The sequence below is a fragment of the Phyllobates terribilis genome, unplaced genomic scaffold, assembly GCF_046119375.1.
Source record: "Phyllobates terribilis strain yellow unplaced genomic scaffold, ASM4611937v1 Scaffold_318__1_contigs__length_2195899, whole genome shotgun sequence".
Classification (NCBI taxonomy): Eukaryota; Metazoa; Chordata; class Amphibia; order Anura; family Dendrobatidae; genus Phyllobates; species Phyllobates terribilis.
The window spans coordinates 901,132-914,043 of record NW_027363078.1 but is presented as its reverse complement, the minus strand read 5'-3'; the positions used below and the strand labels follow the sequence as shown (position 1 = coordinate 914,043).

The 12,912-nt window shown below is 51.4% G+C and overlaps 1 protein-coding gene across 1 annotated transcript in view; it reads left to right on the top strand.

Annotated features, from left to right (window-relative positions):
- Nucleotides 1-7,850: 7,850 nt before the first annotated feature.
- LOC141221118 (resistin-like beta) overlaps nucleotides 7,851-12,912 on the top strand; it is a 46,551-nt gene continuing 41,489 nt past the window's right edge. The window contains exon 1 of the mRNA XM_073666456.1: nucleotides 7,851-7,896. The gene's annotated coding sequence lies outside the window, so the exon portion shown is untranslated. The remainder of the gene's footprint in view (nucleotides 7,897-12,912) is intronic.

Sequence of the window (12,912 nt, the reverse complement as noted above, 5' to 3'; positions counted from 1 at the left end):
AGCCCTCACGGGCAGGGTCCTCGCTCCTCCTGTACCAGTCACTGACTCGTTTTGTTAAGATTATGTAAATGCTTTTGTTATGTATATCCCTATCACATGTAAAGCGCCATGGAATAAATGGCGCTATAATAATAAATAATAATAATAATAATAATTGGTCCCTTGCTGTTTCATACAGTATATTGGCCCCATGCTGCTCCATACAGCATATTGGCCCCATGCTGCTCCATACAGTAAATTGGCCCCATGCTGCTCCATACAGTATATTGGCCCCATGCTGCTCCATACAGGATGTTGGCCCCATATAATGCTGTGCCATACAGTATATTGGCCCCATGCTGCTCCATACAGTATATTGGCCCTATTCTGCTCCATACAGTATATTGGCCCTATTCTGCTCCATACAGTATATTGGCCCCATGCTGCTCCAGACAGTATATTGGCCCCATGCTGCTCCATACAGTATATTGACCCCATGCTGCTCCATACAGTATATTGGCCCCCATGATGCTTCATACAGTATATTGGTCCCATGCTGCTCCATACAGTATATTGGCCCTATTCTGCTCCATACAGTATATTGGCCCCATGCTGCTCCATACAGTATATAGGCCCCCATGCTGCTCCATACAGTATATTGGCCCCCATGATACTCCATACAGTATATGGGACCCATGCTGCTCCATACAGTGTATTGGCCCTATGCTGCTCCACATAGTATATTGGCCCCATGTAATGCTGCTCCACATAGTATATTGGCTCCTTGTAATGCTGCTCCATACAGTCTATTGGCCCCATGCTGCTTCATACAGTATATTGGCCCCATGCTGTTCCATACAGTATATTGGCCCCATGCTGTTCCATACAGTATATTGGCCCCATGATGCTCCATACAGTATATTGGCCCCCATGATGCTCCCTACAGTATATTGACCCCCATGATGCTCCATACAGTATATTGGCCCCCATGCTGCTCCATACAGTATATTGGCCCCCATGATGCTCCATACAGTATATTGGCCCCCATGATGCTCCATACAGTATATTGGCCCCCATGATGCTCCATACAGTATATTGGCCCCCATGATGCTCCATACAGTATATGGGGCCCCATGCTGCTCCATGCAGTATATTGGCCCCATGCTGCTCCATGCAGTATATTGGCCCCATGCTGCTCCATGCAGTATATTGGCCCCATGCTGCTCCATGCAGTATATTGGCCCCATGCTGCTCCATGCAGTATATTGGCCCCATGCTGCTCCATGCAGTATATTGGCCCCATGCTGCTCCATGCAGTATATTGGCCCCATGCTGCTCCATGCAGTATATTGGCCCCATGCTGCTCCATGCAGTATATTGGCCCCATGCTGCTCCATGCAGTATATTGGCCCCATGCTGCTCCATGCAGTATATTGGCCCCATGCTGCTCCATGCAGTATATTGGCCCCATGCTGCTCCATGCAGTATATTGGCCCCATGCAGTATATTGGTCCCATGCTGCTCCATACAGTATATTGACCCAATGCTGCTCCATACAGTATATTGGCCCCCATGATGCTCCATACATTATATTGGCCCCCATGATGCTCCATACAGTATATTGGCCCCCATGATGCTCCATACAGTATATGGGCCCCCATGATGCTCCATACAATATATGAAGAATGAACAAATAAAGTAGCACACTGTAACACTGAGTATATAGATGTGAAATATGAATAGCATAACTGCTGTAAAAAATAGAAATAAATGAAAAATTTTTTGAACAATTTTTTTAGCGCATGAAATATGAAGTATGGAAAATGAATAGCATTACTGCTGTAAATAAATGAGAAATCTTAGCGCATAAATTGGCCAATTCATGTGTACCTGACAGCCGCGGTAAGGCGTTTCTCGATGTCAGGACCTACCAATGTGAATACCTCTCTAAGAGACCTCCGTCTGCTTATGTGTGGGAAAGACAGATCCTGATGCATTTAAAACCACCTGCGGCATGGGGGTGGGGGTGGAGTGCTCTGTCAACGCTAAATCTAGTAACAAAGAAAATGACGGCACTTCCACTACAAAAACTAGGTGTGAACAGGTGCTTACTAAGAGCAGCTACCTCCATATATAATGAACAAATAAAGTAGCACACTGTAACACTGAGTATATAGATGTATGAAATATGAATAGCATGAGAAATCTTAGCGCATAAATTGGCCAATTCATGTGTACCTGACAGCCGCGGTAAGGCGTTTCTCGATGTCAGGATCTACCAATGTGAATACCTCTCTAAGAGACCTCCGTCTGCTTATGTGTGGGAAAGACAGATCCTGATGCATTTAAAACCACCTGTTCCATACAGTATATGGGCCCCCATGCAGCTGTATACATTAAAAAAAAATCCAATACTCACCTCTCCCGTTCCCTGTAGGTCCGGTGTACTCAGCGTCTTCTGACTCTGCAGTGCTCAGAACAGAGGGCTGTAGTGACGTCACCTCGCCCTCTGCCCTGAGAAGTCAGAACCAGAAGAAGGTGATGTCACTGGAGCTGCGGGGAACGAGGAGAGGTATGTACTTAAGGAGGAGGGGTGGGGGCTATCCCTCCCAGAAGGGGGCTCTCCCTCCCCCGACTCAATAGCGTGCCTTTCCCCTGGGGCCCCAGCACTTACCTGGGTGCGCCGGGTAGTGACAATGGGCATCCTGGTGGGACAGGTCGGCGTGCATGCCTCCCGCGCTTATAAATGGCCAATGTCCCTAAAAAAAATTTATTTTTGTTTTTTTACCCTTCGTATCTGGGGCGGCGGGTGCCGGGGCCCACCGGGCATATTACTGGTACCCCGCCAGGCCAGTCCGACTCTGACTATAGCTATATTTCTCTGTAACGCTTGGTATATAATTATGAAATATGAATAGCATTACTGCTGAAGAATATAGAAATAAATGAGAAATCTTAGCGCATAAATTGGCCAATTCATGTGTACCTGATAGCCGCGATAATGCGTTTCTCGATGTCAAGACCCTACCAATGTGAACTCCTCTCTAAGGGGCATCCGTCTGCCTATGCGCTAAGATTTCTCATTTATTTCTATTTTCCACAGCAGTAATGCTATTCATATCTCATACTTCATAATTATATACTAAGCGTTACAGTGTGCTGCTTTGTTTGTTAGTCATATATGGAGGTAGCTGCTCCTAATAAGCACCTGTTCACACCTATTTCTTGTATTGGAAGTGCCATCAGTTTTTTCTGTTTTTATAGCTATATTTCTCTGCGGTATCCATGCATCATGAATCGTGTATGTGTTAAAGGGGCCACTGAGACTTTCTCGCCCAGGGTCCATTAAAACCTGGAGCCGGCCCTGATCGCACCTATTGCTGCCAGTGCCGAGCTCAGTAAACAAGGAAGTGACTCGCCCCGTGGGATATGGGGGAAACTCGGTACCCGGGCCTTTACCTTCTTGGGATGTCACGGCAGTCGGCTCCCGGGCCCGTACCCTGGGGTCACTCTTTAAAAGTGGTTTGTTGCTTGAAGGACGAATAATAGTTTTTGTCTCGTGACGCCACCTGTGGTTACCGGTAATGGGTACCGGCGCTGCTGCAGACCTCTGGAGCAGATGTTAGGGCAGCTGGGTTGGTGCGGCTCTCCACAGACAGAGCACAGCTCCAGGGCAGTGTAGGTGCAGATGGTGATGCTGGGCGTCGTAGTGCAGGAGCGATAACGTAGCAGCAATAACTGACAGAAACAGTGGGGTGCAGTCATCTGAGTTTACTCACAGTTATCAAGTTCCTCAGGTTGCCTGTACAGGTACGTCGCGCTGCGTTTACCAGGCAGGGGTTCAGCACTCCCTCAAGTATCTCAAGAGCACTTAACGGGACCCCTCTCTGTATGTTCCTTTCTTATCTGACTTCCCGCGCTGGGTCTTTCCCTCCTGCCCCTCGCCATACAAAGTCCCGGTCGGGTACCCTGAGATTCCTCTGGGCAACTTGAAGTTCCCGGATCTACTTGGTGCCCTTTCTCGGCGGCTTAGGTGCGGATGTGGCAACTGCACCCTGAAAGTGCAGAAGCCTCCGGTTTTCTAGCTGAGACTTAAAGTAACTCGGCTAGTCCAGGGACCGGTTCCCTTCTTGCGGCCTGATCCCTCTACCGCCTGGCAGATTCGGGGCGTACGGGTGCCGTCCTGCACTCACCGTACCCCCTGGGATCCCTTCCTGGAGCCTTCCTCCCTTGCTCCCTCTCCTCTCTCAATCTTGGGCATGACAGGCCGAGCCTGCCTCCAGAGCAGAGCTCCTGAAGAGTCTCCGCTCCCTACGTCCTCACACTCTCTCTCTCCGCTCAACTCCCTAAAAAGATGGCTTCCCTATAATATATATATATATATATATATATATGTCTCTTCAAGTGCTCCCCTGGGCTGCGTCCTCCACCCACACCCACTACATGGTTCCCCCTCACTTTGGTTCTCCCCACTCCAGCCAGGAACGGGGCCAGCAGAAAGCAGTACATAATGTGACTCGCCCCCTGGGCCTTGGGGCACTCGGGACCGGGCTTCAGGGCAATGCTGGGAGTAGTAGTGGCGACCCGGTCCCGTGGCTCAGGGTGGTCAGACCAAATTGTGGAAGTCTTTTTATATGGTTTGCAATGTCCGACTACGCCACCCGTGGATTGTGGTCAGGGTGAACCGCCGCTGCAGGGCAGACCGCTGAGGCTGGTATTGTGGGTGCAGCAGAGAATAGTATAACTCCCCACGGGAGGAGTGTAGCCTCAGGGCAGTGAGCGTAGATGGTGGGGGTTGTGGTGCGGGGCGTCCCAATACCGTTAGTGCTGTCGCGGTAAGAAACACAAAGACAACGTGTTGCAGTCCAGGGTCTTTTACTCACAGTTCGTATATTCCAAGCTACTTCTGTACAGGTAATGACTGCCCAAGTTGTGCTGCGTCCACCAGGTGAGGGGCTCGGTCAACCCCCAGGCAATTCAAGAGTATGGCACAGGACTCCCTTCTGTCCTTTCGCTGGCTCATGCCCCACCAGTGACCAAACTTCTGTCCGGCTGCCGTGGATCTATGCGGGCAAACGTGGGCCCCGTTTCCCGCTATCCTATATGGTGCCTTCCTAGCAGGTTTGGCGGGGGGTTGCACCAATAAATGATCACGACCTCCGGTTCTTGGCTGAGGGATGATTTACCTCCACCAACTTGGGATCCGGTACCCTTATTCTGCCTGACCCTTCACCCGTTATCTCGTGGGTTCTTAGGGTCCCTTCTTCCTTCTTGTTTCTGAGCCCTTCTGCTTCTCTGTCTCTTCTCCTCCTTTCCTGTTCCTTCTTCTCCCCCTTCTTCGGCCTCTTCTCTAGGCCTACTTCTCCTTCCTTCCTCCTCTCTGGCCCCGGCCTTTTCTCTAGGCCTGCCTCTGAGCAGAGCTTCTACAGAGCCTCTGCTCCCTGCCACTTCTCCACTGAACCTCTTTTCTCTCTCCTGGAACTAAGATGGTGCCCACCTTTTATACCTCCCCTCTGAGTGTGAGCTCAGGTGACCTGTAACCAATGAGCTCCTTCCTATGCTCCAGAAACCATCCCCTTCTGCTCCTACATCACTGGGTTCTCTCCCCACTCCAGCCAGTGACATGGTCAGATGCGCCTGCATATATATATATATATATAAATGGGAGCACCGTAGAGCTGTCCCCCAGAAATGGGGTGTGTGTGGTGTATGTGTAGCGCCCCGAGGGCTCGGCCGCTACAGGGGTATTGCACCTCTGCCAGAGGTGTGATATTCCACTCCCGGGTAAGGATGGAGTATGGACCAGGCCTCAGTTAGCTGCATGCAGCACACACACCCCATTTCTCAGGGACAGCTCAACGGTGCTCCCACTAGACATAAGTGCAGGCACGACCGACCATGTCCCTGCTGGAGTGGGGAGGGAGGGGTGGAACACCCAGTGCTGTAGGGGCAGATAGGGGGCGGTTTCTGAGCGTAGGTAGGAGCCCATTGGTTGCTGGTCACCTGGGCTCATGGCTAGAAGGAGGTATAAAAGGTGGGCACCATCTTAGTTCTGGGTCTGTTCAGCCAGAGGAGAAGACAGGGAGTAGAGGCTCTGTAGGAGCTCTACTCCAGGAGGGCCTAGGGAGAGGCCGAGGAGGAGGTGAAGGGGAGCTGAGATTCTGGCTCATCTCAGCTCCAAGAGAAAGGAACAGAAAGGAACAGAAACAGAACAGGAACTGCAAAGGAGGAAAGACAGAGAAACAGAAGGGCTCAGGAACAAGAAGGTGGAAGGGACCCTAAGAACCCACGAGAATCCAGGGTGCCGGGTCAGGCAGATTAAGGGTACCGGATCCCAAGTTGGTGGAGGAGAAACAACCCTCAGCCAAAGACCGGTCGTCGTGATCATCTATTGGTGCGACAACTCATCAAACCTGCTAGGAAGGCACCATATAGGACAGCGGAGGACGGGGCCCACGTTTAACCGCACAAGTCCGCGGCAGCTGGACAAAAGTGGGCCACTGGTGAGGCAGGCCAGAGAAAGGATTAAAGGGGGTCCTGTGCCATGCTCCTGAACTGCTTGGGAGTTGACCGAGCCCCACACCTGGTGGACGCAGCACGGCTCGGGCGGTCACTATCTGTGCACAAGTGACCTGGACTACCTGAACTGTGAGTAAAAGACGTTGGACTGCAGTACGTTGTCTGTGTGCTCTTTCGCGCCTCCAGCACTATCAGCACTGGGACTCTCACTACCATCACTCCCACCATCCACTGCACTGCCCTGGGGCCGCACTCTTCCCGTGGGGAGTCACACCATCTCAGCTGCACACGTCATCAGCCCCAGCGGACTGCCTCGCAGCGGCGGTTCCTAATAACAGCAATCCACGGGTGGCGTAGTCGGACATTATCTGAAGTACGTAGCAGACTACCAATGGCCTGACCACCCTGAGCCGCGGGACCGGGCTGCCACCACTACTACCCCCACCGTCTCCCTATCGCCCGGATCCGCGTGCCCCACGGCCCAGGGGGCGAGTCATATGCAGCTAACTGAGCCCTGGTCCATACTCCATCCTTACCTGGGAGTGGAATACCACACCTCTGGTTGAGGTGCAATACCCCTGTAGCGGCCAAACCCTTGGGGTGCTACAAATGCCCTTCCAGCCGGCCTGGAGCAGTGTAGTGTTGGATGCAGGTGTTGGGGTCCCGGGCAGTACCCCATCCTTACCTGAGAGAAGGAGATGCCACACCTCTGGGTGAGGTGCAATACCTCTGTGGCGACTGAACCCTCAGGGGCGCCACAGAAGCACATACTGCAGCTCTTGTATCACAGTGTAGACTGGGTGCAGAGCATTACTCCTATTTCTGGGAGTGCAGAGCATCGCTCCTATTACTGCCAGTGCAGAGCATCGCTCTTATTACTGCCAGTGCAGAGTATTACTCCCATTACTGCCAGTGCAGAGCATTACTCCCATTACTGCCAGTGCAGAGCATTACTCCTATTACTGCCAGTGCAGAGCATTACTCCTATTACTGCCAGTGCAGAGCATTACTCCTAATACTGCCAGTACAGAGCATCTCTGTTATTACTACCAGTGCAGAGCGTTACTCCTATTACTGCCAGTGCAGAGCATCGCTCTTATTACTACCAGTGCAGAGCATTACTCCCATTACTGTCAGTGCAGAGCATTACTCCTATTACTGCCAGTGCAGAGCATTACTCCTATTACTGCCAGTGCAGAGCATTCATCCCTAGATCACAAGGAAGTACATAGCTCTTGTATCAGTGTAGACTGGGTGCAGAGCATTACTCCTATTTCTGGGAGTGCAGAGAATCGCACGTCTTCCTGGGAGTGTAATTGTCACCACCTACAGATCACTGGTATATAAGGCTGTCACCTCCAGGAGGAGATCATTCTCCTCTTACTCCAGAAACAGCAGGTGAGTGATCAGTCACATCCATTACACAGGACATTATTACACCTGAGATCACACCTTGGTGTTCTGCAATCAGCCCAGAAGAACTTTCATAGGGTCATGTTTCCTCCGCATTTAGGTAAATGTCATGTTAATCAATGCACAGATGTCAGAGAACAGCAGGGAACGTTCAGATGAATCTACTGCGGACAGAACTACTCCATTCACTGTACAGGAGACAGCAGGGGAACCTGCCCTCTGAGACGTAACATGATGGCTGGGCTCACACCTGTTAGCTGGGCTCCTATACACAATGGCTTGTTTCCTATACACATTGGCTGGGCTCCCATACATGTTTTCCTGGGGTTCGCATACATTTTGAGATGGGGCTTCCATACTCGATGGCTTGGTTTCTTTATCTGTTGGCTGGGAGCTTCCATACATGATGGCTAGTTCCCCTTTTCTGTTGGTTGGAGTCTTCCATACATGATGCCTAGGTCCCCATTTCTGTTGGCTGGGGGCTTCCATACATTATGTCTAGGTCTCCTTATCTTTTGGCTGAGAGCTTCCATACATTATGGCTAGGTCCCAATATCTGTTGGCTGGGAGCTTCCATACATGATGGCTATGCCCCTTATCTGTTGGCTGGAGTCTTCCATACATGATGGCTAGGTCCCTTTATCTGTTGGCTGGGAGCTTCCATACATGATGGCTAGGTCCCCTTATCTGTTGGCTGGGGGCTTCCATACATGATGGATAGGTCCCCTTATCTGTTGGCTGGGGGCTTCCATACATGATGGATAGGTCCCCTTATCTGTTGGCTGGAGTCTTCCATACATGATGGCTAGGTCCCTTTATCTGTTGGCTGGGGACTTCCATACATGATGGCTAAGTCCCCTTATCTGTTGGCTGGAGTCTTCCATACATGATGGCTAGGTCCCTTTATCTGTTGGCTGGGAGCTTCCATACATGATGGCTAGGTCCCCTTATCTGTTGGCTTAGGGCTTCCATACATGATGGCTAGGTCACCATTTCTGTTGGCTGGGGGCTTCCATACATGAAGGCTAGGTCACCATTTCTGTTGGCTGGGAGCTTGCATACATGCTGGCTAGGTCCCCTCATCTATTGGCTGGGGGCTTCCATACATGATGGCTAGGTCACCATTTCTGTTGGCTGGAGTCTTCCATACATGATGGCTAGGTTCCCTTATCTGTTGGCTGGGGGCTTCCATACATGATGGCTAGGTCACCATTTCTGTTGGCTGGGAGCTTGCATACATTATGGCTAGGTCCCCATATCTGTTGGCTGGAGTCTTCCATACATGATGGCTAGGTTCCCTTATCTATTGGCTCGGGGCTTCCATACATGATGGCGGCTAGGTCCCCATATCTGTTGGCTGGGGGCTTCCATACATACTGGCTGGGTTCATGTACACATTGGCTTGGTTCCCATACATGTTGGATGAGTTCACATACACATAACTGGGGAACCAAACATTTTTTTCTGGGGGTTGGGCTGCGCTTCCACCACATGAGTTAGGGGTTTGCATCCCATAATAATAATTGTAACGAGCTGCGGAATAAATTGGCACTATAGAAATAAAATTAGTTGTTGACATATAATACAGACAATAAAACACCACCGACTAACACATAGATCACCAGTTATAGGAGCAGTGAGGGTCCTGATCACAGGCTACAATCTATGAGGAGATGGAGGACACAATAGGTAGAACGTGCCGTCATGCACAGAGAATAAAGACATCACACAGTAACACATAGACCACCAGTTACAGGAGCAGTGAGGGTCCTGATCACAGGCTACAATCTATGAGGAGATGGGGGACACAATAGGTAGAACGTGCCGTCGTGTACAGAGAATAAAGACATCACACAGTAACACATAGACCACCAGTTACAGGGGCAGTGAGGGTCCTCATCACAAGCTACAATCTATGAGGAGATGGAGGGGACACAATAGGTAGAACGTGCCGTCATGTACAGAGAATAAAGACATCACACAGTAACACATAGACCACCAGTTACAGGAGCAGTGAGGGTCCTGATCACAGGCTACAATCTATGAAGAGATGGGGGACACAATAGGTAGAACGTGCCGTCATGTACAGAGAATAAAGACATCACACAGTAACACATAGACACTCCAGTTACAGGGGCAGTGAGGGTCCTGATCACAGGTACAATCTATGAGGAGATGGAGGACACAATAGGTAGAACGTGCCGTCATGTACAGAGAATAAAGACATCACACAGTAACACATAGACCACCAGTTACAGGAGCAGTGAGGGTCCTGATCACAAGCTACAATCTATGAGGAGATGGAGGACACAATAGGTAGAACGTGCCGTCATGTACAGAGAATAAAGACATCACACAGTAACACATAGACCACCAGTTACAGGAGCAGTGAGGGTCCTGATCACAAGCTACAATCTATGAGGAGATGGAGGACACAATAGGTTACATAGTTACTGTTATGCACACGCCCGGGCTAAGCGGCGTGTGCGTGTGATTGGTAGTGATTCCACTGGACCGTGCCGGAGAGTGAATGCCTGGAGGGGCGTGACTAGGTATTCACCCGATCCGACCAGGGTCGCACGACGGCATACGACGCCAGTGCACCAAGGAGGAACCGAGCAGAGGGACCAGGTGCTACTCCAGGACAGACCCCGGACACGGCTGTTGACCCACACAGGGGAATACAGGAACAGGCTGGTAGGCTGGCACACAGACTGGTGGGTATAGGCAGGCACGACTGGTATGCAGGCAGGCGGGTATGCAGGCAGGGGGGTAAAGACAAGCACAGCTAGAGTGCAGACAGGGAGGCACTAGCAGGTAGGAACACAGGCGGGATAGGACCCAGTACACACCGGGACTCAGGAACAATACAGGCAGAGGGTTACAGGCAAGCACAGCTAGTGTGCAGACAAGGCTGAGCAGGGAGGACAGGGCTCTGTTCACACGGAACAGACAGGAAGGGAAAGACAGAGCCAGATACTCACACAGTACTTGCAGAGACAACAAGCAGGAGTTAGGTACGAGTTCAGACTCTGCAGAAAAAGGAAGGGAACGGACATAGAGGCAAAACAGGTAAAGGACAGGAGAGAGTTCAGACTGGAACTGAGTGTACGGAGAAGACCGACACTGCAGAGGGATACAGGAGCGGGTCTGGGAATACGGCCCCCAGAGAGGCGGAACGAACAGGCAAGGAGCGTGTTCAGACAGGACAGACCAGACACAGGAGCGGGTCTAGGTAATCGGCCACTAGAAGGCGGAACGAACAGGCAAGGAGCGTGTTCAGACAGGACAGACCAGACACAGGAGCGGGTCTAGGAAATCGGCCACTAGAAGGCGAGAGGAACAGGCTAGGAGCGTGTTCAGACAGGACAGACAAGAGAGCACAGAAAGGACTCAGTTCAGACACGGGAGCTGATACCGCAAAGCAGGAGACATACAGGACTCAGTTCAGACACGGGAGCTGATACCGCAAAGCAGGAGACATACAGGACTCAGTTCAGACACGGGAGCTGATACCGCAAAGCAGGAGACATACAGGACTCAGTTCAGACACGGGAACTGATACAAAAAGCAGGAGACAAGAGACGGGACCTGGCACCTTCAGAGTGCAAGCACACACTGAAGGAAACACTATGCTCAGGCAGGGATAGAAGGGAGCTGCTGAGCTATATACCAGGTGACAGACAGCAATAGGCTGAGGACGCACAAGGGGCGTGACCCACAGCAGGTACAAAAGGCAGGAAGTGATCGGGCGCCGCCCTCAAGCAGCAGAAACAGACACAAACAGACAGCATGGAGGGAAGCCAGAGAGACATTCTGGACAGGAGATCAAGTGCGCCCTCTTGCACAGTGGGAGATGGACCACCATGCAAGGACGCCGCCAGGTATGTTACAGTACCTCCCCCCTTACGCCCCCTCTTCTTCAGGCCTGCCAGAATCTTCCGCAGGGAATTCGAGGACCAGTCGTTCACTGGGTTGGAGGGGGACAGAGACTTAAGGGTAATCTCTGCTTCGAGGTACATCTTGTCAAGCTCACAGGAAGAAATAGACGGGTTATCAGGTACATAATGAGGAAAAGTCACTGTCTCTTTGTTATCTGGTGGTATCCCGGAGGATTCAGGAAACAACTGGAGGTCCTCCGCCGGGTCAGAAGAGTGCAGAGGCTCAGAGAAAACAACTGCTTCAGAGTACACTAGGTCGGACTCACTGGAGGAAGCAGGCGAGGTATCGGGTACCGAGTATAGGAAAGTCTCTGTCCATTCACCACCAGGTGGCACCCCGAAGGGTTCTGGAGACAGCTGGCGGTCCTCCGCCTGGTCAGAGGGGTGTAGAGACTCACGGGTAACCTCTGCTTCAGAGTACACTAGGTCGGACTCACTGGACGAAGCAAGCGAGGTATCAGATCCAGGATATAGGAAAGTCTCTGTCCATTCACCACCAGGTGGCACCCCGAAGGATTCTGAACACAACTGGAGGTCCTCCGCCTGGTCGGAGGGGTGTAGAGACTCAGGAGTAACCTCTGCTTCGGAGTACACTAGGTTGGACTCACTGGACGAAGCGAGCGAGGTATCAGGTACAGAGTATAGGAGAGTCTCTGTCCTTTCGCTACCAGGTAGCACCCCGAAGGGTTCAGGAGACAACTGGAGATCCTCCGCCTGGTCGGAGGGGTGTAGAGACTCGGAGGTAACTACCACTTTGGGGTACCCATTGTCAGGCTCACAGGACGAAGCGGACAAAGTATTGAGTACCGGGTGTAGAGAAGTCTCTCTCCATTTGTCATCGAGTGGTATCCCGGAGGGTTCAGGAGGCAACAGGGGATCCTCCGCCAGGTAGTAGAGGTGCACAGACTCTGAGGTAACCACAGCTTCGGAGCATCCTTGGACATGCACACCGGTTAAAGAGAAAGAAGCATCTGATGCCGGGTGCAGGAAGTTCTCCTGTGTGGAGTCTGGATGGGCAGAAGTCTCTTCGGCCAGGAGAACTGGTGCACTACCCACGCAC